Source organism: Stomoxys calcitrans, chromosome 5 (genome assembly GCF_963082655.1).
Source record: "Stomoxys calcitrans chromosome 5, idStoCalc2.1, whole genome shotgun sequence".
Lineage (NCBI taxonomy): Eukaryota > Metazoa > Arthropoda > Insecta > Diptera > Muscidae > Stomoxys > Stomoxys calcitrans.
This window is the reverse complement of record NC_081556.1, coordinates 19,417,042-19,440,624: the sequence shown is the minus strand read 5'-3', so window position 1 is coordinate 19,440,624 and position 23,583 is coordinate 19,417,042.

Below are 23,583 nucleotides of genomic sequence, written 5' to 3'. Positions count from 1 at the left end.
ATATATATACTTTATGGGGTCCTAGATCAATATTTCGAGATGCTACAAACGGCATGACTAGATTAGAATATCCCCATCCTATGGTGGTGGGTATAAAAATGGTGACGAAGAAAATGCGAACACATTCTGTAGAAGTGGTACTGAGTTCTATGAGCAAAACATTGGCGACATGTCGCTGCGTTAGAAATGCTCACGAAATGGGCAACAATCAACTCTGCTTCAAAACTGTTGTCTTTGTTGTTGTTTGACTTTTATTTATGTTCTGTTCTAATGTATGTTAAAATTTATTTTAATTTCTGACTAGTCAAATTTTTTGCTGACTAGTCGATTTTTCTTCAAAGCATGCTAACACTTCATTATTTTTATTCATCCAGGCTACACCAATAAAACCGTATTAGAAAATCTCTTACATAACTCAAACTAGAATTTTTCCAAGGCAGCATATTTTGTTATCAAAATGCCAATTGTTTCAAATATATTTTCAATTAGTCTACAAATAAACCAGCAGGAGACAATTGCTATGGACGGCAAACTTAAGTCAATTGATAATAAACAGCATTCAATTTTTATTCGTTTTTGTAGAAATTTTTAGCTTTATTACCATATTTTTTAACATTTTAGTTCGACGAAAGTAAACTCATTATTTTTTCTCTCCCAATTTTTAATAGCAAACTAAACGAACAGACCTTATAACAGTAGGGGCACAGCGTAACGGGACAAATCCACCTACTCGTGTACAAACTTCAACAAATTATTTCAAGACCGCATAAACGTATACATTGACACATTATTTATTTAACATAAAACTCACCCTTTCTCATTTCTGTTTCCAACATTGAATTTTTCAAATTGTCTCCATAGTTCCCCTTATCCGCCTAACAACAATAACCACTTGCTATATGTGCAGTTTCTTGTCGCTCATCCAACAACCAAAACAAAAACAACTAATTGTTAATGAAGCTCTCACCTCGATTCGATTTCTCTATGGTCATTTTGACACATACACACACATACAACCGAACTCGCATGCTCCCCTTTCTTTCTCACCATGGTTAAATGCATTTGGCAGGGCACACAACAAGAATTCACCACGAAGCAAAGAAACAAGAAATAAAGGCAATATAAACACTTTTTTGCACTGTTTTTGTACAATTTTATTACTTGATTGCATTAAAGAATGTTTAGTAATCAAAGATCCACTAAATGTTTCTAATTATTGATATTGTTCTAGGACTTTTATGGTTTTTTGTGGGAGCTCTAACAAAACACGACCGATCATTTAAGAACACGAGTAAAACTGGCAAACTTTGGTTTTGCAATGGTCATGCAAAAACAAAGTTTGTCAATCGTTTTGTGGTAAATCAAAGAGTAAACAAGTAAAAGCGTGCTAAGTTCGGCCGGGCCGAATCTTATATACCCTCCACCATGGAGCGCAGTTGTCGAGTTCTTTTCCCGACATCTCTTCTTAGGCAAAAAGTGATATAAGAAAAGATTTGCTCTGCTATTAGAGCGATATCAAGATATGGTCCGGTTTGGACCACAATTAAATTATATGTTGGAGGCCTGTGTAAAATGTCAGCCAATTCGAGTAAGAATTGCGCCCTTTGGGGGCTCAAGAAGTAAAATAGAGAGATCGATTTATATGGGAGCTGTATGGGGCTATAAACAGATTTAGACCATAATCAACACGTATGTTGATGGTCAAGAGAGGATCCATCGTACAAAATTTCAGGCAAATCGGATAATAATTGCGACTTCAAGAGGCTCAAGAAGTCAAGATCCCAGATCGGTTTACATGGCAGCTATATCAGGTTATGAACCGATTTAAACCTTATTTGACACAGTGGTTGAAAGAAAAAATAAAAAATAAAAAAGTCATGCAAAATTTCAGCCAAATCAGGTAGGAATTGCGTCCTCTAGAAGCTCAAGAAGTCAAGTCCCCAAATCTGTTTATATGACAGCTATATCAGTTTATGAGCCGATTTGAACCATTTTTTCACACTTGTTGGATATCATAAAAAAAACATGTCGTGCAAAATTTCATTGTAATCGGATAAGAATTGCGCACTCTAGAGGCTTAAGAAGTCAAGACCCAAGATCGGTTTAAATGGCAGCTATATCAGGTTATGGACCGATTAGGACCATACTTGGCACAGTTGTTGAATATCATAACAAAACACGTCGTGCAAGATTTCATTCCAATCGGATAAGAATTGCGCACTCTAGAGGCTCAAGAATTCAAGACCCAAGATCGGTTTATATGCCAGCTATATCAGATTATGGACCGATTTGAACCATATTTAGCACAGTTGTTGGATATCATAACAAAACACGTCGTGCCAAAATTCATTCAAATCGGATAAGAATTGCGCACTCTAGAGGCTCAAGAAGTCAAGACCCAAGATCGGTTTATATGCCAGCTATATCAGATTATGAACCGATTTGAACCATACTTGGCACAGTTGTTGGACATCATAACAAAACACGTCGTGCCAAAATTCATTCAAATCGGATAAGAATTGCGCACTCTAGAGGCTCAAGAAGTCAAGACCCAAGATCGGTTTATATGGCAGCTATATCAGATTATGAACCGATTTCAACCATACTTAGCACAGTTGTTGGATGTTATAACAAAACACGTCGTGCAAAATTTCGTGCCAATCGGATAAGAATTGCGCACTCTAGAGGTTCAAGAAGTCAAGACCCAAGATCGGTTTATATGGCAGCTATATCAAAACATGGACCGATATGGCCCATTTACAATACCAACCGACCTACACTAATAAGAAGTATTTGTGCAAAATTTCAAGCGGCTAGCTTTACTCCTTCGGAAGTTAGCGTGCTTTCGACAGACAGACGGACGGACGGACGGACGGACGGACGGACGGACGGACGGACGGACGGACGGACGGACGGACGGACGGACGGACGGACGGACGGACGGACGGACAGACGGACGGACATGGCTAGATCGACATAAAATTTCACGACGATCAAGAATATATATACTTTATGGGGTCTCAGACGAATATTTCGAGTAGTTACAAACAGAATGACGAAATTAGTATACCCCCCATCTTATGGTGGAGGGTATAAAAAGAGATTGATGAGTATAATAAGGAGATTAAAGATGAGAGTCCTAATGTGGGAAGCAGTAAACAAAGAAATAAGGTCATTAATAAGTGGCTAGGGGTAGAAAGAGAGAGAAGAAGGAAGAAAAATAAAGAAATAAAGGCAAAATCAAATAAAGGAATTTCAGCATATTTAAAGCTGATTTTTTAAATAGCCTAAGAGTATTTTCTTAAAATGCTTACATGAATGATCTGAACTCCAACCGAAAACTTAAGATAGATGGAAGTCTGACTAAATATTCAAAACTCTATACTAAGTACAATTATAAGAGGTATACACATTGCTTGCTGGAACAGAAATTAGGCATGGTGAGCGGGATCGAAAATATAAAGAGAAGTACAGGCCTGATTTAATTTCAATCGGTGTCGTATATTAAAGGAATGGAATTTCAATAAAATTTATTGTACTCCTAAATACATTGTGTTTGGATAGAAATCAAATTTTCATAAAAAATTAATATATAATATAGACATATTTTATGTCTGTGTTTGAATCTTCTATTATTTAAAACTCAATGTGTGTTTGTTTGTCTGTCTGTTTGTTTGTTTTTTCCGAATGGACTCGAAAACGGCTGAACCGATTTTTTTTGAAAACTTCACAGATTGTGTAGGATAATGTGGAACGAATGTAAAATTTTTTGATATCGGAAGAGCGCCGACCCTCGCCCTTACCTCAAAAACACCACCCAAAAATAAAGGTGGACCGATCTGGACAAAATAGGACTTAAATGAAGGGTATTTGGGAGCAGAGTATTAATTTGATTTAAAAAAAAAAAAACATTAGGTTCCGGTACCTAGGGGGCCGCCCCACCCCAAAAACCTCCCAAATAGGCATATTGGACTATAATGACAATATAGTACTTAAATGGAAGGTATTAGGGAGTAGATTGCGAATATGGTCTGGAAGGAGAAAAAGGCTATAGAATTTTTTGATATCGGAAGGGGGCGGACGTTCCCCTTAGCCCAAAAGCAAAACGCAAAAATAAATGTGGACCGATCTGGACAAAATGGAACTCAAATGAAAGGTATAAGCGAGTAGATTACGAATATGATCTGTAAGGAGAAAAAGGCTATAGAATTTTTTGATATCGGAAGGGGGCGGAACCTCTCCCTTACCCAAAAGCACCACCCAAAAATAAATGTCGACCGATCGAAACAATGTAGGACTTACATGAAAGGTATTTGGTAGAAGAGTATTAAATTGATAATTAACATTGGGTCCTGGTACCTAGGGGGACGTCCCGATCCAAAAGCCCCTCAAATAGGCATATTGGAGGATAATGACAATATAGGACTCAAATTAAAGGTATTAGAGAGTAGATAACGAATATGGTCTGGAAATAGCAATAGGCTATAGAATGTGTTGATATCAAAGGAGAGCGTACATCCCCCTTACCCCAAAAGCAACACGCATAAATAAAAGTGGACCGATCTGGACAAAATGGGACTCAAATGAAAGGTATTAGGGAGTAGACTACGAATATGGTCTATAAGGAGCAATAAGCAATATAATTATCGGGAGGGGGCGGACCCTCCCCCTTACCCAAAAAGCACCACCCACCAATAAAAGTGGACCAATCGGGACAATACAGGACTCAAATGAAAGGTATTCGGTAGCAGAGTATTAATTGGACATTAAAAATTGGGTTCTGGTACCTAGGGGGCCGCCCCGACCCAAAACACCCTCAAATAGACATATTAGACAATAGTGACAATACAGGAGTGGGCCCCCAAAAACGTGGTCCCAAAAGTGGGTATGAATTTCGTGATATTCTCCCAAATACCATTCATTTGAGACCCATATTGCCATGACCCGTAAATATGTACGTGCGATTTATGGGTGTTTACGAGGTGAGTTGGTCCTCAGACACTTGACCCTGAAAAAAATATCCGCATCGTGCTCTTCTCTCAAATACCATCTATTTTAACCACATAATGCCATTGGTTAGAGGCGAGTTTATGGGATGAGGCGTACTCAAATCAATTGGCCTCAAAATTGGTTATCATGTTAGATTTCTAATCTCTAATACCTTTCATTTGGTCGGTAAATTTGTACTCTTAGGCAAGGGGCGGTGCCCCAAATAAAGAGTGATTTGTTAAGAGCTTGATAACTTTTTTTTTAAAAAAAACGCATAAAATTTGCAAAATCTCATCGGTTCTTTATTTGAAACGTTAGATTGGTCCATGACATTTACTTTTTGAAGATAATTTCATTTAAATGTTGACCGCGGCTGCGTCTTAGGTGGTCCATTCGGAAAGTCCAATTTTGGGCAACTTTTTCGAGCATTTCGGCCGGAATAGCCCGAATTTCTTCGGAAATGTTGTCTTCCAAAGCTGGAATAGTTGCTGGCTTATTTCTGTAGACTTTAGACTTGACGTAACCCCACAAAAAATAGTCTAAAGGCGTCAAATCGCATGATCTTGGTGGCCAACTTACCGGTCCATTTCTTGAGATGAATTGTTCTCCGAAGTTTTCCCTCAAAATGGCCATAGAATCGCGAGCTGTGTGGCATGTAGCGCCATCTTGTTGAAACCACATGTCAACCAAGTTCAGTTCTTCCATTTTTGGCAACAAAAAGTTTGTTAGCAACCAACGATAGCGATCGCCATTCACCGTAACGTTGCGTCCAACAGCATCTTTGAAAAAATACGGTCCAATGATTCCACCAGCGTACAAACCACACCAAACAGTGCATTTTTCGGGATGCATGGGCAGTTCTTGAACGGCTTTTGGTTGCTCTTCACTCCAAATGCGGCAATTTTGCTTATTTACGTAGCCATTCAACCAGAAATGAGCCTCATCGCTGAACAAAATTTGTCGATAAAAAAGCGGATTTTCTGCCAACTTTTCTAGGGCCCATTCACTGAAAATTCGACGTTGTGGCAGATCGTTCGGCTTCAGTTCTTGCACGAGCTGTATTTTATACGGTTTTACACCAAGATCTTTGCGTAAAATCTTCCATGTGGTCGAATAACACAAACCCAATTGCTGCGAACGGCGACGAATCGACATTTCACGGTCTTCAGCAACACTCTCAGAAACAGACGCAATATTCTCTTCTGTACGCACTGTACGCATTCGTGTGGTTGGTTTAATGTCCAATAAAGTAAACTGAGTGCGAAACTTGGTCACAATCGCATTAATTGTTTGCTCACTTGGTCGATTATGTAGACCATAAATCGGACGTAAAGCGCGAAACACATTTCGAACCGAACACTGTAATAAAATTCAATGATTTGCAAGCGTTGCTCGTTAGTAAGTCTATTCATGATGAAATGTCAAAGCATACTGAGCATCTTTCTCTTTGACACCATGTCTGAAATCCCACGTGATCTGTCAAATACTAATGCATGAAAATCCTAACCTCAAAAAAATCACCCTTTACATGTTCCCACATTTGAATTTCAGATTCTTATTCTACTCCAAATACCTTTACTTGAGCCCCATATTACGATCATCAATAAATAATTGCTGTTTGAGGGGTCTCTTTGGGTAGGGGTAGACCCGCAGAAAATTTTTCCCGAAAATGAGTATCAATTTCGTGCTCTACCTCCCAATACTTTGTATTAGAGCCCCACATTGGCTTGGTCGGTAAATATGTTCGATTTAGGAGTGTTTTGGTGAGTGGGGTTGTCCCCCAAACACTTAGCCCTGAAAATAAACCAGCATCGTGCTCTACTCTCAATATTATTTATTTGAACTCGATATTGCCATTGGACTCAAAGTTGGATATCAAATTCGTTTTCTAATCGCAAATACCTTTCATTTAAACACCTTATTGCAAAAGTTTGCAAATATGTCCGTTTTGTGGAGAGCTCCCCTCTCTTTGAGACCCAAATTGCTGTGAGCAAATACTTCCTATTTGGGTAGTGTTGTGGGGTTGGTTTGCCCCATAGAAACTTTTTCCCGAATATTGATATCAGATTCTTGAGGTATTTCCAAAGACCATTCGTTTGAGCCCCATATTGCTATGCTTGTAAATTTGTGCTCTAGGGGGGTTTTTCGGGGGAGGGGCGGCCCCCAAAACACTTAGTTCAACATTTGGATATCATATTCGTATTCTACACTCAAGTACCTTCTATTTGAGCCCCATAATGCAATGGTCAGCAAAACGTCCTGTTTGGGGGTGTTTTTAGGGAGGGGCGACCCCCCCCCCCCCCAACACTTGGTCGCACATTTTGATATCAAATTCGTATCCCACTCGTAAATACCCTTTAGTTGAGTCCCATTTCGCCATGGTCGGTAGATATGTCAGTATAAGGGGTGTTTTGGGGGTTATGGAGGTTAGGAAGGACCCTCAAACACTTGGTCCCAAATTTGGGTATCACATTCGTATTCTACTCTTAAAAACTTTTGATTTGAACGCCATATTGTTATGATTGGTCTATATATATATTCGGTAAGTTTGGGGGAGGGGGGTGCCCCCCACCACCCTGTAGGTACCCCCTCCCAAATTTGGATATCAGATTTTTGTTTTTGGGTTACCATAAGAGAGCACACAAAATTTCGCTTAAATCGCACCACCCACCTCCGAGATCTGAAGTTTCTGAAAATAAGGGTAAGGGAGAGGGTCCGCCCCCCTTCGGATACAAAAAAATTTGGTATTCTATTTTCACCACGGGATCATTATGCACCATCTGTGAAAATACGGAAAAGACAAACAAACCCAAATTGATTTTTATATATAAGAAGATATATACAATAAAAGATTATATTTTGAGCCTCTTCATTCCACCCCATTACACCTGCCTCTATATATTACAAACACGTCAAACTCAAAGCTAATGATGATCAAGGAAAGACTAACGTACCGGCAGGATTACAAACTATTTCAAACTAAATACATCATTAAAGAAATTGAACGAGCGCATGGGGTGTTTGTGAGTGTGCGTGTGTGTGTGTGTGAGTTGGGCCTCATGTTCGACCAGGCCATCATTGTGTGAAACATGAAAACATGGGGAGAAAATTGCGGCATTTTAGCTTATTTTCTACATGAGTTGCATGTTCAAGTGGTCTTACACAATGTAAACCGACATACAAATCGACCAATAACGTAGCACCGTAGCAAAAATACGGCCAACAATAATGATGACCGCCTCTGGTCAGCTAACATAGTACGTCTTGCACTGCCTTCATCTCTATGGCCTAACATTCCCAAGGGTCAGTCGGCGCAATCTAACCCATCGATAGTAATATGAATGATTACTGCATTTAAGTGAACACGGGGCGTATTGGCGTCTGAATTGTTTTTACTCAGTTGCCACATACACACGTACATATGTACCTAAGTACGAGTATTAAAGGCAATTAGAAATATTGTAGTTGAAGGACGTACCAGTAATGCTGCCCTAAAACGTGAGAAAATTAAAACTAAACAATGAAAGAAAACATTGGAATTCTGTTTTGTGAAAATTGCAGTGTATAGAGGATCATGGTATTATTTTGATAATAATTTAAGTCAATTAACCCTTTGAGGACGAAGAGTTAACCGCTCGATAAAGTTTTAAGATTTTTTCTTAGAATAGTTCTATTAACTAAGTAAAGTGTAGATATTCCTTCTCGACCAATGGCGCATGCTTGGATACCAAGGATTCCCTCAGATACTAAATCGATACTTGGAAGACTAAGGGAATGTAATCCCAATCTTTCAACCACCGACTGGAAGATTGGTAGATTGGATGAGGCTGATGGTAACCGGAGACATGCAGTATTCGTACTCGAACTCGCAGACCTCAACAAGTGTGAAGGGGTTGTATCATACGGATTCAACAAGTTGACACTGAAGGTCTATAGAAGCGGTGGGGTTGGGGAATCAGGAGACGACTCAGCAGTTGTTGGAAGACTAAAGGAATGTAATCCCAATCTTGCAACCACCGACTGGGAGATTGGTAGATTGGATGGGGCTGATGGTAACCGGAGACATGCAGTATTTGTACTAAACTCCGGCTGTCGCAGACCTCAACAAGTCTGAAGGGGTTGTATCATGCGTATTCAACAAGTTGAAACTGAAGGTCTATAGAAGCGGTGGTGTTGGGGAATCAGGAGACGACTCAGCAGTTGTTGGAAGACTAAAGGAATGTAATCCCAATCTTGCAACCACCGACTGGGAGATTGGTAGATTGGATGAGGCTGATGGTAACCGGAGACATGCAGTATTTGTACTAAACTCCGGCTGTCGTAGACCTCAACAAGTCTGAAGGGGTTGTATCATACGGATTCAACAAGTTGAAACTGAAGGTCTATAAAGGCCTTGGGGTTGGAGGATCACGGACGACTCAGCAGTTGTTGCTGAACACTTGCTTGAGTAACTATCGACCACATCGCTAAAGTCTGGCTAATTGCAGAAGACTGAAAATGTCCCTGTCACAATCGAGACAGCAGGGGATGGCGTCGAAACGGGACCCGACAAAATCTGTGGGGGTAGGTCACAAAATTGGATTGTGCCAAAATGTTCGCCAGCGGGGAAGCGCGGAACTCAGAAAGTACTTCGACAGCAGCAGTTAGTAAAGCACCTAAGGAGAAATCGTACACCCCGCAAGTGCCCAGTATTCTGAGGAAGAGTGGTTCAACAGTTTTCGCACCTGCCCCTGGATGCGTACGGAAGCTCATCATGACAAGTTCTAAGGAATCTTGTGAGGATAAACTCCTGGTGGAGTCAGAAGACAAGGCTAACACAACAGTGGTGGAAGTTCTGAATCCTGACTATGGTCCGGTTTCTTCAGATAAATCTCCAACATTGTAAGGCCGCTTCGGTGGTAATAAAGGGCCTCCTGATGGCAGGGGGATTTGACGTGGTTCATATCCAGGAACCATGGTTATGTGGAGGAATGGTTCGTGGACCAAGAATTGCGTGATTTAAACTTATCAAGGGTAAGGGGAATGGGAGACACAGAGCCTGTAGTCTTGCAAAGAATAGTCTAAATGTTTTTCTTCTTTCCGTCGCTAAGCTCTGAAGATTTAGTGGTGGCCAGCCTTGAAATAAACTAGTCTTATTACTGGCTGGCTTCCCTTTATATGTCACACGATTCAAAGACGCCGCCTTCAAAGCTTAAGTTACAGGTTGAAGCCGCTTCTGCAGGGAAGAAGAGCCTTATTCTAGAAAATGATGCTTATGCACATCATCAGATATGGGGAAGTTCGAATGTCAACGAAAGGGGTGAGCTGCTTATTGAATATTTGATTTGTATTCGGTTGCCCAAAAAGTAATTGCGGATTTTTTAAAAGAAAGTAAATGCATTTTTAATAAAACTTAGAATGAACTTTAATCAAATATACTTTTTTTACACTTTTTTTCTAAAGCAAGCTAAAAGTAACAACTGATAACTGACAGAAGAAAGAATGCAATTACAGAGTCACAAGCTGTGAAAAAATTTGTCAACGCCGACTATATGAAAAATCCGCAATTACTTTTTGGGCAACCAATAAAGGGGATAAACCGACTTTTATTTCCAGGGACAGGCAGGAGGTACTATGTATTACCATTGTGTCAGAAGATATAAGTGGAAGAATATCCGACTAGGAAGTATTGAATGACCACAGCTATTAGTTTCAGTCTTGGAGAAAACACTGAAGTAGTGGTCCCTCGGCTAAACAGAAGAAAGGCGGATTGGGAAAAATTTCGGCACAAATTTTGCACGTCTATCCCTTCTAGACCAGAAAAGGAAGTGGAAACGACGAAGGATATAGACATAGTGGTAAAGCGGATCACGAAGGCTCTGAATGACTCGCTTGTGTCAGCATGCCCTAGTGCCATGCCAAGGGGCAAACAGCGACCGCCATGGTGGACCCCAGAGCTGGTTGGTCTAGGGAAGGACTGCAGAAAACTCTTCAACAGAGCAAGAGCCGCAAGAGCACCACACGATTGGGACATCTATAAGGCTAAGCTAAAATAATATAAGGGCGTGCTTAGATAGGCTCAGAACAAATCCTGGGTAGAATTCGGCAGCTCCGTGGAGCATACATCTGAGGCCTCTAGGCTAAGATTCTGTCCTCGAGACTTATTACGGTGGGGTATATTCAGAAGTCAGAGAAAATATGGACAATGTCTAGTGAGGAAACACTAGAACTACTCGTTGATACACATTTCCTGGAAAAATTTGCAACCGAGAATTTTGGCGCCGACGAATGCATACCAGTGACAACCTCTGTCACTTAGCCCTGAATTTGGATATCGTATTCGTGTCATTGTAGCCTATGACGCTGAACGCGTTCGAATCCTGACGAGAACATCTGACAAAGCGGGGTTTATCCCCTCTTAATGTTGGTGACATTTGCGAGGTAAAATGTCATACATGGTCACTGGGTACTTGGACCCAAATTTTAATACCATATTCGTTTTATGATCTCCAATACCTTTCATTTGATACTCTTATTGTGCCCGTCGAACCACTTTTGGATATGGGTGGCGTTGTGGGGTAAGGGGAAGGCTCCGCCTCTCTCTAGTCTAAAAATTATATAGCCTATGTTTTCTTCCAGACAAACGTACACAATTTATGAAAATTTGAAGAAAATCAGATCAGCCAAGTATGGGCCTAATGGCGTTCGATCTGATTTTCTATGCCAGATTCGAAATCTACTCCCAAATACCTTTCATTTGAGCCCCATATTGAAATGAACGTCCATATGTCTGTTTGGGAAGTTTTGGGGTTGGGGCGGCCCGATGGGTACTTAGAGTCAAATTTTAATACCATATTCGTTTTCTATTCTCCAATACCTGTCATTTGATACCTATATTGTCCCTATCGGTCCACTTTTGGTTTTGGGTTGTGTTTTTGACATAAGGAGGTGGACCCACCCCCTGGGTCTCGACTTCTTGAGCCACTTGAGGACGCAATTCTTATCCGATTTGGCTGAAGTTTACTTCTTGAGCCACTAGAGGGCACAATTCTTATACGATTTGGCTGAAATTTTGCATGAAGTGTTTTATTATGACTTCCAATAACTGTGTTGAGTATGGTTCAAATCGGATCATAGCCTGATATAGCTGTCATATAAACCTATCTGGGGTCTTGACTTCTTGAGCGTCTAGAGGGTGCAATTCCTATCCGATTTGGCTGAAATTTTGCACAACATGTTTCGACATGACTTTCAACAACTGTGCTAAGTATGCTTTAAATCGGTCAATAACATGATATAGCTGTCATATAAACCGATCTTGACTTCTTGAGGCACTAGAGGGCGCAATTCTTATCCGATTTGGCTGAAATTTTGCATGAGGTGTTTTCTTATGACTTCTAACAACTGCGTCAAATATGGTTCCATTCGATCCGTAATCTGATATAGCTGTCATATAAGCCGATCTGGGATCTTGACTTCTTGAGCCTCCAGAGGGCGTAATTATTATCCGATTTGGCTGAAATTTTATTCAACAGCTTCCCCAATGACCTCCAATATACTTGTCAAATATGGTCCTAATAGGTCTATAGCCTGATACAGGTCCCAAATAAACCGATAGCTCTATTTTATTTCTTGAGCCCCGAAAGGGCGCAATTCTTACTTGAATTGACCGAAATTTTACACAATGACTTCTACTATGGTCTCCAACATTCAATTCAATTATGGTCCGAATCGGACTATAACTTGATGTAGTTGAAATATTAAGTCAATTATTTTCTTTTATCCTTTGTTTGCCTAAAAGGAGATATCGGGAAAAGATCTCGACAAATGCGATTTATTGTGGAGGGTATATAAAATTCGGCCTGGCCGAACTTAGCACGCTTTTACTTGTTAAATTATCTTAAACTCATTCGGAATATGGGTAGGGGTGCTATTTCCTATGGCTACCTTAATGGTGTAATTGTATTGCGAAGTCTTCTTTCTCTTTGTGTCAGGTTCATCACCCTCGAATCAAGTACTCTGCAAAGGCCAACTAAGTACCCAAAATAGAAGAAATTATAGCCTTATACCAAGAAAATGCCCTCCTCCAGGTCCCTAAATGCAATGTTCATGGGCATTTGAGGACCATCTTCAACTTTCCTTACCTGGCCTTTCGGTTGCAAATCATCTATAATGGCTCCATCAAAAGAACGTGAGAAATTGTAATGATGCGAGCATATTGCAAAATGCGTGGAATATCTTAAATATGTAGTTTCATTATCATGCATCATACATGTGTATGTGGCGAGTGTGGCCGCGTATATGGGTGTGTGTGTGTGTGTCTATGCTTGTGTTCATCAGCGTACATTTATTGCATACTTAAGGGCAATTATATTAATGGCCCCGTAATTAGAAACATCAAAATGCCGCAGCATATGGCATGAGAATTCTAAGGATATGGTAATCACGAAGTTTTGCCATAAAACAATTACAGAATGGCAAGGGGTTTTCATGCATAAATGAGGATGTTGATGATGAACATCTAATTGCCATACAAATAAATGTCTATTCACAGATATTTCTTTATTGAGTCCAAGCATGGCCAAAAGCTTAATGCGAAAGGGAAATGGAAAATTGGAAAATTTCCAAAATGATATTTAAACTTTAACAGGGAGTTTATCAAACTTCGATCAAAGTTCTCTAAGTTGAAGAAAATTTTAAATTTACAGCTAAAAGTTCGTCTTAGTTAAAATTATCATAAATACTTGTTCTAACTTGAAACTATCACAAGTAGGCGACATTAGTCAAAGTTGGCCGCAGCTGTTAAGAGATTTTCCTATTTTCATCGATCATTCATTTGAAATGTTTAAATCCTTGCTTTAGCTTTTCCTTTAATTTCCATGCAATTATTTCCACTCGATATCATGACGACGATATGACCATGTGATGCAAACCCAGAGATTTTCTTTTGTGTGCCTCAAGAGTGTGGCCATAGCCTTGTATGGGATTTTATTAAAAAACTCAGAGAGTTAAAAAACGTTATCTCCTCCATAAGTGAATGTTAAGCATTATTTGGCTGGACACGGTTGAGATCTTTTCAACAGCTTCTACTCGTACTTTGGTGGAAATCATTTTCACCGCCATTAAGTCAAATCGTTGAACAGAACAATAAAATTTCATTTAAATCGCATTTATTTTTGGTTATGCACATAAGAGTGGGTATTTCAAAATGTCAGCCGCTTTTAAAATTATAGCTCTCTCTGTATTGAAGTATGCTAATGAATCGTTTGTCGGGAAATCGGCCTAAATGGCAGCAATATTCAAATATGGTCTGATCTACAAAATATTTGGGAAGGATTTATATGGGCATAATAAAGGGTGATTTTTAGCTATTATCTTTTTGGCAACATTGGTTTAAACAGCTCAACAACGTTTTGTGTTTTGTTTCATTGTCAAATATCTTGAGTTTGGTCAATAATTTAACCTCGAGTCGTCTTACAAACGAACAACGTTTGCAAATCCTTGAATTTTATTATCAAAATGCGTGCTCTGTTAAGAAGTCCATCGCGCGCTTCTCCCATTTTAGCTCAATGGGTATGTAAAATAGCAGAATTTTCGATTTTAGAGTATGATCAGCCAGAAACATTCCAAGCGCTACCAATGCATCCAGAAAAAGTCACAGTTTAATGCGGTTTATGGGCTGGTGGCATCATTGGACCGTACTTCTTCAAAGATGATGTGAATTCTAACTTAACTGTGAATGGTGAGCGCTACCGTGAGACGACATCCAACTTTTCTTTGCTCAAAATGCAAGAGCTTGACTTGCATGACCTATGATTTCAACAAGACGGTGCCACATGCCACACAGCACGCGTAACAATGGACTTAGTGAGAGGAGAGTTCGGTGTGAACGTTTTATTTCGTATTTTGCTTCACTCTCAAATATTTTCAATTTGGTCAATAATTTAATTATTGAATTTTGTTATCAAAATGCGTGCTCTCTAAGAAAGTTCATCACGCGCTTCATTGTGTTCAGCGACGAAGCTCATTTTTGGCTCAACGGGTACGTAAATAAGCAGAATTGTAGATTTTGGAGTGAAGATCAGCCAAAAGCATTGCAAGAGCTACCAATGCATCCAGAAAAAGTCACAGTTTGATGAGGTTTATGGGCTGGTGGCATCATTGGACCGTACTTCTTCAAAGATGATGCAAATCGTATGGTAACTGTGGATGATGAGCGCTACTGCGAGATGATATCCAACTTTTTTTTGAGCAAATTGCAAGAGCTTGACTTGCATGACATGTGATTTCAACAAGACGGTGCCACATGCCACATAGCACGTGCAACAATGGACTTAGTGAGAGGAGAGTTCGGTGTGAACATTTTATTTCGTGTTTTGCTTCACTCTCAAATATTTTCAGTTTGGTCAATAATTTAATTATTGAATTTTGTTATCAAAATGCGTGCTCTCTAAGAAAGTTCATCACGCGCTTCATTGTGTTCAGCGACGAAGCTCATTTTTGGCTCAACGGGTACGTAAATAAGCAGAATTGTCGATTTTGGAGTGAAGATCAGCCAAAAGCATTGCAAGAGCTACCAATGCATCCAGAAAAAGTCACAGTTTGATGAGGTTTATGGGCTGGTGGCATCATTGGACCGTACTTCTTCAAATATGATGCGAATTGTAACGTAACTGTGAATGGTGAGCGCTACCGTAAGATCATATCCAACTTTTCTTTGCCCAAAATGCAAGAGCTTGACTTGCATGACCTATGATTTCAACAAGGCGGTACCACATGCCACACAGCACGCGTAACAATGGATTTAGTGAGAGGCGAATTCGGTGAAAATTTTATTTCATGTTCGGACCGGGTCAATTGGCCACCTAGATAGTGCGATTTAACGCCTTTTGAGTATTTTTTGTGGGGCTATGTTAAAGCCACCGTAGCGCAGAGGTAAGCATGTCCGCCTATGACGCTGAACGCCTGGGTTCGAACCATCAGAAAAAATTTTCATCAATGGTTTTCCCCTCCTAATGCCTGGCAACATTTGTGAGGTACTATGCCGTGTAGAACTTCTCTCCAAAGAGATGTCGCACTGAGGCATGCCGTTTGGATTGGGCTATAAAAAGGAAGCCCCTTATCATTGAGCTTAAACTTGAATCGGACTGCACACATTGATATGTGAGAAGTTTGCCCCTTTTGCCCCCGAGGATAGTTCACTGGCCCTACAGGAGCATCTAATCATGCTCCAATACTTTCTTACGCCTTAGTAGTTTGGTGCACTGCTATGGAGAAAAAGTGCAACATAAGGACCATACAATTGGTTCAGAGAACATGTTGCCTTGGCATAGGCGGAGCGATGATGACCACGCTCACTAGGGCACTGGAGACTATTCTAGATATCCGACCCATTGATATACATATTAAGTGTGAGGCAGCCACTGTGGCTATGAGACTTAAGGCGATGGGAGAATGGATTGAAGGTGGGAATAGCTCATACCATCGCGGTATAATCGCGGCGTCGACAGGTAACCTGGATGGAAGGGAAAAGGTTTTTGATCGGATACCAGAGATGAACCTTGAAATAGAGTGCGAGGTACTCCTGCCATCGGCACAGTCTTGGATTGACGGAACCCTAGTATTGCCATCTGGAAGATCGTGTTACACGCATGGATCAAAGCTAGAAGACAGAGTGGGCCTGGGGGTTTACATTGAGAACCCAGGGACTGAGATCTGAAATCTGAAGCCATAGATCGGAATGGATATGAGTAGCTGCCATGTAACTCGATGGACCACCTTTTATATTTCTTTGCTCATATTTAGTACATATGATGGTATTAGACCCTTGAAACCAAGGCCAAATAGTAGATCTAAAACAGACAATATTTTGATAAAGCTGCTTCATTGCCAGATCTCATGCAAACTAACCTTACGATTGAAATTCTTGAACTCACAACAAGTTTTTCCCAGTTTGGGTACAGTTCAACGAAAATAAAAGCGTTTTTAGTAGATTTTTTTTGTAAAACTTACAAAATTTCCGATTTTTTAAAAGTGGAGTGCCGAAAAGACTATTTCATGTTGAAAGTGCTTTTTCTTTAAACTAATCTGGCAGCCCTATTTCGCTCACAAGAAAACTCTAATTTTTACTCTCGCTCATTTTTTTCCCAAGTTTTTTAGGCATTTAGGCAATGTGTTTGTTGCCCTCATTAATACCATATCTCATTAATCTCTCATTGTTATGCTAAAATTTGTCTTTGTTTTTGTAATGGCTTGAATAAGTCTACTTCGTGTATTTGTATTGATCGTTAATGTTTTGTTTGAGGTTTTCGTATGTCGTCAATTGCTAAGTTTGCATTTTTTACTTGTTTTGTGGTGAATTTTGGTGCACGAATCGCATTAAGATTTGGTGGTGAGGTGGTGAGAAACAGATTGAAGTGTACGTACCATTTTCAAGTGCAAATACAGCATAGTGTGGTTGGAGCAAAGAGCGTAAGAAAGATCTTATGCTCCTTGGGTTGGAGAGCCTAATTTTATAAACAATTAGTTGGATTTGTTGTTGGTGTTGGTGTTGCTCACCTTCTCATTGCGCATGTCATTTGTAGTTAGATGCAGCAAGGGGTAAAGTTGAGTGTTTAAAGAGTAACGCAGATAATGGTGAAAATTGGTCATTGAGAGACCGTACGTTGTCCAATCTGCAAATATTTTTTTTTCCCAGCTATATCGGAGCAAAAAGTAACGAGAGGACAAACGACTTTGCTGTAACGACTCATACCAATGAGGGGTTGGTTTGTCGTCAAATATTTCATTTGTTTTGTTGTGTGGTGAATTTTTGTTCTGCAACTTGTATGCAGGCAGTTGATTTTTATCAACAAATTGTTGGATTTGTTTTGTTTGTATGTTGCTGGCCTTTTAACTGCGCAGCCTCTAGTAGTTGGGTGTAGCACGGGGTAAAGCTGAGTGTTTAAAGAGCAATGCTGTGAATGGTGAAAATTGTGATTGAGAGACCATATGTTGTCTAATCCGCAAACATTTTTTGCCCAGCTATGCCGGTGCATTTGAAAATGAGAGGCCAAACGACTTTGCTGTTAGGACTAGAATTGGTATGAGGGGTTGGCTTGTGGTCAAGTATTTCATTTGTTTGTTTTGTTCTCTGGTGAATTTTTGTTCTGCAACTTGTATGCTGGCAGCTTATTTTTATCAACAAATTGTTGGATTTGTTTTGATTGTAGGTTGCTCGTCTTTCAACTGCGCATGACTCTAGTAGTTTGGTGTAGCAATGGGTAAAGTTGAGTGTTTAAAGAGCAATGCAGTGAATGGTGAAAATTGTGATTGAGAGATCATACGTTGTCTAATCCGCAAACATTTTTTGCCCAGCTATACCGGTGCATTTGAAAACGACTTTGCTGTTAGGACTCGAATTAGTATGAGGGGTTGGTTTGTCAAGTATTATTTCATTTGTTTGCGTTGTTCTGCAACTTGTATGCTGGCAGCTTATTTTCATCAACAAATTGTTGAATTTGTTTTGTTTGTATGTTGCTGGCCTTTTAACTGCGCAGCCTCTAGTAGTTAGGTGTAGCAAGGGGTAAAGCTGAGTGTTTAAAGAGCAATGCTGTGAATGGTGAAAATTGTGATTGAGAGACCATATGTTGTCTAATCCGCAAACATTTTTTGCCCAGCTATGCCGGTGCATTTGAAAATGAGAGGCCAAACGACTTTGCTGTTAGGACTAGAATTGGTATGAGGGGTTGGCTTGTGGTCAAGTATTTCATTTGTTTGTTTTGTTCTCTGGTGAATTTTTGTTCTGCAACTTGTATGCTGGCAACTTATTTTTATCAACAAATTGTTGGATTTGTTTTGTTTGTATGTTGCTGGCCTTTTAACTGCGCAGCCTCTAGTAGTTAGGTGTAGCAAGGGGTAAAGCTGAGTGTTTAAAGAGCAATGCAGTGAATGGTGAAAATTGTGATTGAGAGACCATATGTTGTCTAATCCGCAAACATTTTTTGCCCAGTTATGCCGGTTCATTTGAGAATGAGAGGCCAAACCACGTTGCTGTTAGGACTAGAATTGGTATGAGGGGTTGGTTTCTCGTCAAGTATTTCATTTGTTTGCTTTGTTCTGCAACTTGTATGCTGGCAGCTTATTTTCATCAACAAATTGTTGGATTTGTTTTGTTTGTATGTTGCTGGCCTTTTAACTGCGCAGCCTCTAGTAGTTAGGTGTAGCAAGGGGTAAAGTTGAGTGTTTAAAGAGCAATGCAGTGAATGGTGAAAATTGTGATTGAGAGACCATATGTTGTCTAATCCGCAAACATTTTTTGCCCAGTTATGCCGGTTTATTTGAAAATGAGAGGCCAAACCACGTTGCAGTTAGGACTAGAATTGGTATGAGGGGTTGGTTTGTCGTCAAGTATTTCATTTGTTTGCTTTGTTCTGCAACTTGTATGCTGGCAGCTTATTTTCATCAACAAATTGTTGGATTTGTTTTATTTATATGTTGCTGGCCTTTTAACTGCGCAGCCTCTAGTAGTTAGGTGTAGCAAGGGGTAAAGTTTAGTGTTTAAAGAGCAATGCAGTTAATGGTGAGAATTTGTCTTTGAGTGACCACACGGTGTCAAATATTTTTTGCTCAGCTATACCGGTGCAATCGGAAATGAGAGGGCAAACGACTTTGCTGTTAGGACTAGGAATGACGTCAGAGACTACTTACTAACACATTTCCACATTATTTCCGCACTCACAAATACCATATGGGAGTGAAATAAAACGAATAGCAAGCTTTGTACTTGTAAACATAAGTTTTTCTTTGCATTTGAACAATGTTCAGCCATATTTTGTAAAGGGTGATTTTTTTGAGGTTAGGATTTTCATGCATTAGTATTTGACAGATCACGTGGGATTTCAGACATGGTGTCAAAGAGAAAGATGCTCAGTATGCTTTGACATTTCATCATGAATAGACTTACTAACGAGCAACGCTTGCAAATCATTGAATTTTATTACCAAAATCAGTGTTCGGTTCGAAATGTGTTCATTCACCGTAACGTTGCGTCCAACAGCATCTTTGAAAAAATACGGTCCAATGATTCCACCAGCGTACAAACCACACCAAACAGTGCATTTTTCGGGATGCATGGGCAGTTCTTGAACGGCTTCTGGTTGCTCTTCACTCCAAATGCGGCAATTTTGCTTATTTACGTAGCCATTCAACCAGAAATGAGCCTCATCGCTGAACAAAATTTGTCAAAATTTGAACACATTTCGAACCGAACACTGATTTTGGTAATAAAATTCAATGATTTGCAAGCGTTGCTCGTTAGTAAGTCTATTCATGATGAAATGTCAAAGCATACTGAGCATCTTTCTCTTTGACACCATGTCTGAAATCCCACGTGATCTGTCAAATACTAATGCATGAAAATCCTAACCTCAAAAAAATCACCCTTTATGAGTAGTTTGTTTGTCGTCAAGTGCTATTTTTTGCATTGTGTAAAAGATTTCATTTGTGTGTTTTGTGCTGTGGGGAATTTTTGTGTGCTGGGAGGGAGCCTAACTTCCTCAACAAATTGTTGGATTTGTTTTGATTGTTGGTTGCTCGCCTTTTAACTGCGCATGGCACTTGCGGTCAAGAGAAGCAAGTGGGTTAAGTAAAGTAGATAAAGACCTATGCAGTGAGTGGGAAAAATATGTTGTTTAATTGCCTTTTATATTTCGGGATTAGAGAACAAAAATATTTTTCATCGAAAATCGCTTTATTGTTTTTCAAAATATGACTCAAGATATATGGCCTATACGGCGGATAATACATCAAATCGACGTTTTCAGAGCTCAAAAATGGAGTTGGTTGAGCCGATGATTGAGAGCTCGTGGTGAAGAGTGATCCATCTTCGGCGGTTGGTTTTCCAGATTGCTTGGAAGACATCTGACAAACAAATGGTTGTGCATCACTCAGAATTGACTGTACTGCGTTTTTCTAATGTTGCGATTGCGAAATGTCCAGTTTTTCCGAAAAAACAGACAATTATTTGCTTGAAAGTGCTTCGTGCGAGCAACTTTTGTTGGATTTGGCTCATCTTGAAACACCCATACAATCGACTTCTGTTTACTTTCGGGCTCTACGCCTAAATCCACGATTGATCACCTGTCACGATGTCATAGACGTGTTTCGAAGCACCTCGATTGTATTTTTGGAGCATTTATTCGTCTAAGACCCCATAGAATAAAAATATTCTAGATCGTCTCGTCGTTCCAAATCGATTTCGCCATGTTCGCCCATCTGTCGGAATCACGATAGTGGTCGAACGCGTAAAGCTAGCCGCTTGGAATATTGCACAGATACTTAATATCGATGTAGGTCGTTGGCGATTGCAAATGGGCCATATTGGTTCAGATTTAGATATAGCTCCCATATAAACCGATCGCGCGATTTGATTTCCTGAGCCTTTACAAGCCGCAATTTTTGTCCGATTTGGCTGTAATTTTGCGTGTAGTGGTCGGTTATGACTTCCAATAACTGTGTCAACTACGGTCCAAATCGGTCTATAAACTGATATAGCTCCCATATAAACCGATATCCCGATTTGATTTTCTGAGACCCCTGGAAGCCCCAATTTTGTCCGATCTGGCTGAAAATTTGCATGTAGTGCTCTGTTAGGACTTCCAACAACTGTGTTAAGTACGGTCCAAATCGATATATAACCTGATATAGCCCCCATATAAACCGATCTCCCGATTTGATTTCTTAAGTCCTTACAACCCGCAATGTTAGTCCGCGCTTTGACTTGTTCGACATTACTTTTTAGTTTTTTGAGCGCCCAACAAGCCGATTACTGGGCGGATTAATATCTGCACCCTCTTTTCAACCTAACCTATTTTTTTCTTTGGAGAGAGTGGCAATGAAACACAGAGAGCAATGCATAAACGAACGAGACAAGCAGCGCGAGCCGAAAAAAAGAAATCCCAGAACACCACCTCACCGAAACTGTGCCGCAAAACATATATGTATGGTGGTTGCTTAAAATATTTTTTTTTTTTGCTTATGGATATATTGTTGTTGTTATATATATTGGTTTGAAAAAAGTACCTTTCCACAACAAATTTGTACTTTCGGTCGTTGAAATTCAAAATAAATAGTTTTTCCAGGAAAATTAACAAATTTCGTCGTCGTTTTTTCGACAAATTGTTTTTAAAATTATTTGTATCTGTGTATTATCACCCTAAAATCCGATTTTATTCATTTTGCCGTCGCGTTTGAACTCATGATCTCAAGTTTGGTAGTCTTTGTAATGTAAATTATTTAACTTTGCTTGAGTTAAAGTCTCAAGGTTGATTTGGCTGATCCTACAAACAGCCTTTTCCACGGCTAGGAAAACAGAGACGGCGGGAGCCATCAATAAGCTAGCTAGCAGTCGGGATTATGGGGGAGTTCGTGTCTCAATTTTCTCTAACCGCACTTTTATTACAAAATTTTATATAGACTCCCTAGGATTAACTATAATTCATTCTACTTTATAAAATCTACGTAGCCAGACAACCATAGTAAACAAAAAACAAACAACACAAAGCCCCTCTATGGTCATATAAACAATATTGAGAATAAAACTGAAAAAAGTATTGATCCCACCATAAACAAATGGATCTACCAGATGGACATAGATCCGCGCCTCAAAACCCTCACCAGCCTAATTTCCTAGAGGCGTACATTTTCCTAGGAACCCACATTGCAATCCCCTTACACAACCGATCACACAGGAGACCTTAGGATGAATTTAACGCAACATTATGCTCGACTTGATATCCATTTCAAAACTATGTTTTGGAAACAATTCAGTTATTTTATTAGTTAACACGATGATTGGGAGAATACATATATAGAATAGAGAAAAGTACGTGACTTCATTGTGAATATAGAAAAAATCTAATTTCGTAAAATTTCCATATTTTCTAAACCGTAAGCTAGATACTAATTAATCCAAAAAATTTTTTTTTAATTTTTAATTATTTTTGATAATTTAAATTTCTCAAGAATAATGATTCGTAACACTGTGCCTCTATGCAATCTTCCTTCATTGATCTTTTTCTCTAAATCTTATCAATGAAGTACAACAAAATCCATGAATGAGTTTCAAGTTCAAAGCGTAGCCGCTGTACACTGTGGCTTAAGAATCTACGATTAAGGGCACTGATAGCAACAAAATTATGGGTTCATTCCAACCATTCCTCTCTTTTGTGTGGGAGGTATTTTACTACGCTTTGCGTTCTCATTCATAGAATGTTAATCATCATTATTCATATGGATATTTTTCTCTTTTTAATGATAATTAAGGTACTCTACTCACCATACCAAACCAACACGTTGAGGCCTCAGCGATCGATGGATTGATGATAATTATGTTCTGATGGTAATAGACTTTTGCTAGATATTAAGAGACTTGTAAGGTGGTTAATTATCGATATGATGATGATGATTAATATGAATATTGAAAAAAATACCTGGTAATAGTCGAATTAAGATAAAGATCTTAAACTAATTTAAATCTAGCTTCTTGCAAAAGATACAAAAAAATTATAACGCCATTACAAGGCTAGTGGTAGCGCCATTCGATGCACAACTTCTGGTTTCGTCAACTTTTAACTT